Source organism: Arvicanthis niloticus, chromosome 11 (assembly GCF_011762505.2).
Source record: "Arvicanthis niloticus isolate mArvNil1 chromosome 11, mArvNil1.pat.X, whole genome shotgun sequence".
NCBI classification, from domain to species: Eukaryota; Metazoa; Chordata; class Mammalia; order Rodentia; family Muridae; genus Arvicanthis; species Arvicanthis niloticus.
Window position 1 is genome coordinate 63,107,197 of NC_047668.1, and position 6,263 is coordinate 63,113,459.

Sequence of the window (6,263 nt, forward strand, 5' to 3'; positions counted from 1 at the left end):
CAGTGTTCACCCACCTCAAGAGTTACAACTGCCTGTAACTCCAGCTCTTGGAGATCTGAAACCCTCTTCTGGCACACAGAGGTACTGCACACAGATGTATATAGCCACACAGACACAAATACACATAATTAAAAATATGGTAAACAAAAAAATTTAAAAAATAAAAAAACAAGGTGAGGGGTTGGGGATCTTTTTGGAGACAAGGGAGAGGAGGAATGGAATGAGAAACTGTGGGGGGAGGAAGCTAGGATGGAGCAATAGCTGGACTATAAAATAATAAAGTATAATAAAGTGAAGATTAAAAACAAAAAGTAAAAACAAACTAATAGGATTACTTGAACGTTTAATTTAATCATGATATATTGATTTTTGATGTTCATCCTTAAAACATGCACTTTGTTCTCACTGGCAAGATCCATTCTAACTGGAATTCCATGCCTTGCTTTTAAAAGAACTATATTAGCCAAGCTAGGCCAATTCTTAAAACTACATTCAAAATAAACACATCTCTGAAGACATGCTTATCATTTTTCTCAAGAATCTATAAAGTCTCATTATCTGTTAATAGACTTTGATATAGACTGAAGAAACACAAGAAAGCCACAAATCACTTAGTGACGAAAATTCAAACTGACCCTCTTATTGATGCTTAACTTCTGTTTTCTCTTCCTCTCGCTTAATTATGCCACGTTCTCTCTACTTATTTGGTAAGCTGTATTTGAATGTGAACACCTGAATTGGAAGAATGAATAAATTCCATTTCACTCGGAATAAATGGCACTGTTATCCAAAGGAAACTGATAAGATTTTCTTTTCTCCACCATTTCCATAAAAATAAAATTATCACAATTGTACCACTAAAAAAGAAACTCTATCTTGAAAAATACAGAAAACTTTCAAAAATGCACCAGCTGTCATATATGAAACAGCAAATGCCTAACTTGTTATAAAAAATGTTATTCTCTAACTTAGTTTAAATTATTATTAACATGAAGAAAGTAATGGCCAGTAAGGCTAGACATAGCCTTCTGATAGTAGAAAGACTTTCTGAACTTTCAAAGTTACTTCCATTGATTCACAACTCCAAATGTTAAAGCTAAACTTCTAAAACCCCCAGAAGAAAATGTGTGATATTGGACTAGGAAAACATATATTATTTAAAGCACAAGAAAACAATACCCATTAATAATTAGTGTGAATTGCTGCCCACAATATGAAAACTCCTATTTTTCAACACTATTTTTTCTTTTTTCTTTTTCTTTTATTGAAAGTTTCTTTTCCTCTCATATATTCTTATTACTATTTCACATCCTGCATTTTTCCCCATTCCTCCCACCTCCCCTCCCATCCAAATGCTACTCCCTTTCTGTCTCTGGTTAGAAAACAAATGGGCCTATAAGGGATAATGATAAAATAAGATTAAAAAAACAAATATTAAAATATGACAAAATAAAAAAATAAAGAAAATGAGCCTCCCAAAATGTACATAAAATAGATATAGACACAGAATCCCAACTTTTTGTACACTCAGGAATCCCATAAAACTCTGAACCATAAGATACTATAAGATACCATAAGAAACCATAAGATACACTCAAAAGACCTGTAGGGTGTGTGTGTGTGTGTGTGTGTGTGTGTGTGTGTGTGTACCTGAGACATTATGAAACAAGAAACTTCAATGATGTCACTGAGTTTGTTTTCTTTTGACTATCTATATACTCCTGGGTATGCAGCTTACCCTTCATAGTACTGCCTTTTCCCAATGAGAGACCTGAACACTAATTTCTCACTTACCAGTGATTATCTATTCGAGTTGGCTTCTGGAATAGGAAAAGGGGATATGTCTACTTCACGCTTCAGCTCCAGGATCCATCTGGTGGAGACTGGTGCAGGTCCTGTGCATGCTACTTCAGTGTCTATGATTTCACATGTATGTCGGTCATGTTGTGTTTAATATCTAATTTTGTTGGTGCACTTTGTCACTCTGGCTATTAAACTCTTTCAACCTCCTCTTCTGCAAAGTCCTCTTAACCATGAGGGAAGGAATTTGAGGAAGACTTCCTGGTTCACCCTTAAACTTTGGGGTCTTTAATTCTCTGCATCATGATTGCCTGTGAATCTGTATTTGTTCCCATCTGTTGCAGGACTAAGCTTCTCAGATGATGATGGAGCAAGGCACTGACCTATGAATACAACAAAATGTAGTCAAAAGTCATTTCATTTCATTGCTATTTTTGTGTATTTGTTTGTTTGTTTTTACTTTTATAATTTTTGTATTGGATATTTTCTTTCTTTACATTTCAAATGTTATCCCCTTTCCCGTTCCCCCCTGGAAACCCCTATCCCATGCCCCACCACTGCTTCTATGAGGGTGTTTTTCCATCCACCCACCCACTCCTACCTCATTGCCCTCGAATTCCCCTACTCTGGTATATCCAGCCTTCATAGGGCGAAGGGCCACTCCTCCCACTGATGACCAACAAGTCATCCCTTATTACATATGCAACTGGAGCCATGGGTCCCTTCATGTGTATTCCTTAGTTCGTGGTTTAGCTCCTGGGAGCTCTGGGGGTGGGGAGCGGGCTGGTTAGTTGATATTGTTATTCTTCCTATGAGATTACAAACTCCTTCAGCTCCTTCAGTCCTTTCTCCACTGGGAACCCCATTGGGGATCTCATGTTCAGTTTAATGGTTGGCTGAGAGCATCTGCCTCTGTATTTGTCAGGCTCAGGCAGAGCCTCTCAGAAGATATATACCATTTATCAGGCTCCTGTCAGCATGTGCTTCTTGGCATCTACAATAGTGTCTGGGTTTGGTGACTGTATATGGGATAAATCCTCAGGTGAAACAATGTTTGGATGACCTTTCCTTCGGTCTTTGCTACACACTGTCTCTGTATTTGCTCCCATGACTATTTTTCCCCTTTCTAAGAAGAAATAAAACATCGACACTTTTGTCTTCCTTCTTGAGCTTTATGTGGCAGGTAGATCAATGGAATAGAATTGAAGACCCAGAAATGAACCCACACACCTATGGTTACTTGAACTTTGACAAAGGAGTTAAACTATCCAGTGGGGAAAAAAACCAACATTTTCAACAAATGGTACTGGTTCAACTGGAGGTTGTACCAGCATGTAGAAAACTGCAAATTGACCCATTCTTATCTCCTTGTACGAAGCTCAAGTCCAAGTGGATTAAGGACCTCCACATAAAACCAGATATGCTGAAACTAATCGAAGAGAAAGTATGCAAAAGCATCAAATAAGTGGGTACAGAGGAAAAGTTCCCAAGAAGAACACCAATGGCTTATGCTTTGAGATCAAGAATTGACAAATGGGACCTCATAGAATTTCAAAGCTTCTGTAAGGCAAAGAACACTGTCAATTGGTCAAAATAGCAACCAACAGATTGGGAAAAGATCTTTACCAATCCTACATCCGACAGAGGGCTAATATCCAATATATACAAAGAACTCAAGATGTTAGAATCCAGAGAACCAAATAACTTTATTTAAAATGGGGTACAGAGCTAAATAAAAAATTCTCAACTGAAGAATTCTGAATGGACAAGAAGCACCTAAAGAAATGTTCAACATTTTTAGTCATCAGAGAAATACAAATCAAAATAACCCTGAGATTCCATCTCACACCAGTCAGAATGGCTAAGACCAAAAACTCAGATAACAGCAGATGTGGAGAGGATGTGAAGAAAGAGGAACACTCCTCCATTGTTGGTGAGATTGCAAGCTGGTACAACCACTCTTGAGATTAGTCTGGTGGTTCCTCAGAAATTTGGACATAGTATTACCTGTTTGTTTGTTTTAAGAATAGTAGTATTTGGTTTTAACACTAGGTTCCTTAATTATCTAGTCTTAAGTTCTTGGTCAAGAATCTAAGCAGTCTCTAATATAGATTCCATCTCATGGAGGGGATTTGGTGGCATGCTCTAGCAGGAATTGCTCAAGACACTATTCTAAAAGTACAAATGTGAAACTACAGATTTGGACAATATAGTCTCAATATACAATCAAACAAAGAACATACATAACACATTAGAATGTAATCCAAAAGACAAGAATCCTGATCATCAACTGACAAAAGATTCAACTGGATGCTTCATAAAGCACTGTAAGCAGCCAATAGCAGTAAGACATATGTTCTTCATCAGGGGTCAAGAACACACAACTTAGAATCACAGAAAAGATGGTCTACATAAATGGTTCAATGTTAACAGTACTTGCCACTCTTTAAGAAGACACTAATTCCAGCCGGGCAGTGGTGGCGCACGCCTTTAATCCCAGCACTTGGGAGGCAGAGGCAGGCAGATTTCTGAGTTTGAGGCCTGCCTGGTCTACAGAGTGAGTTCCAGGACAGCCAGGGCTACACAGAGAAACCCTGTCTCAAAAAACCAAAAAAAAAAAAAAAAAAAAAGAAAAAAAAGAAAAAAAGAAAAAAGACACTAATTCCATTGTACCCACTCGAGTCACCTCACAACCATAGTAACCCTAGAGTCACCTCACAACCATAGTAACCCTACCTCCAGAGTATCTTCATACTATTCTCTTTAGTACTTGCACACACACGACACATACACACATAGAACCACACACATACATGTAAATAAAGACAAATTTTAAATAAGAACACTGAAGTATATTTCTGACCACACTTTAGAAAGAAAGCTATTCAGAATCCTTATAACACAAAAAGACAGAGATGCTTATATGATTCTATATCCAGTCTCAAAAGCCAATCCCACTGCTGTTAGCTGGACCTCAGCGCTTAACTTCCTAAAACTTAACTATAATCAGTTGAATGGGGAAAATGCAGAGGATTATAAATAAAATTGATATCCAAACTTCAAACATTAGTAATAAAAGGAAATTACCACTTCTAATTTTGGATGATATAAGTTTGTTTTATGACATAAGATACTGAAAGATTTTTCTGCATTTAATGACAACAGTGGAAATAAAGAATTTTCTTTTCAATAAATAGTTTTCAAGAAATGGTAGTATGAACAAGCTACTGTTGTCCATATAGAAAATTTCCCTTCACTGATAAACTGGGAAACTTTAATTTTCTTGAAGAAGTGAGTCAACTCCCTTCTTGTATTTTTAAGAAAGGCACTAGATTTCCTAAACAACTGCCTACAGAAAAAAAAAACATTTATTTTATTAGTAACATAAATTTATGTATTATAATTTACAACAGTCTAGGAGAAAAAAGAATGGAAGATACTTAAAAACACAAAAGTGTACAACTCAAAACTAATTTAGGAAAATCATGAATCTGTTTTATTAGGTTATGGTAGCTGCTTGGCAAAATAATAAAACAAGTGAAGCTTACATTTTGAGCAAATGTGCACCTGCAAAATTGTTCAATGGCTTATGAGAGACTGGTAGTAAAAAACGCAAACTAAATAATGCATGGATGTGCACACTTCTCAGATTCTCCTTGATGCTTCTTAAAAGAGTCCCATGCAAAGAGTAGTAGGTTATTAAATATTTACTGAATGAATTAGGAGCATATGTTTACATTCAAGTAGATAAATTTTAGAGCATAGTAGTCTTTTAAATCTCACCCTAAATAGAGAAATACAAACACAATGGCTTTACTTCGGAGTGCAAGAAGTTTTATTCTAAACTTGTTCCAAAAGTTTAGAATATGAAATATGTTTTCTTTAACTTTTTGCATTCATACTCATGATTTGTAAAATGATGAAACAAAATGTTTAAGAAATTCAAATGTATAACCTTAATTTTGAAGTATAGTTAACTTTTCCCATAATAAGTTGAGTGGCCAAATATTTTATTCAAACTCACTTCAAAGTATTTTCTGAATAAAAAATATTCCAAATTTTTTAATAAAAAGTCTATTCATCTTAAGTGTATGTTGCAGAGCAGCGCATCTCCAAGTTTCAGTTATAAACATCTAAAAGTTTAGTATTCAATTCTATAAGTTGTCTAAATTCATTTTATCGAATCATGTTTAATTAAAAATTCCACTATTTCTGCCTCATTTCCCAAAACAGAGAAACATTGCTGTAGTTTGGAGTCTAGAAATGATTGGACAAGGATTTGTGTCGTTTTCTTCAGTATTAAACTTCTCCACCTCTCTATATCTACTATCTTTTCTGTCTGCCTAGTATGTGGCTTAAGTCCATATAATTTAGCAGCAGCATTATATAAGTCTTTTCCTCTCTTGCATATAATTAAGGACATTTGCTATTTTACTCTTGATTAGTCTTGGTATAATCCCTGA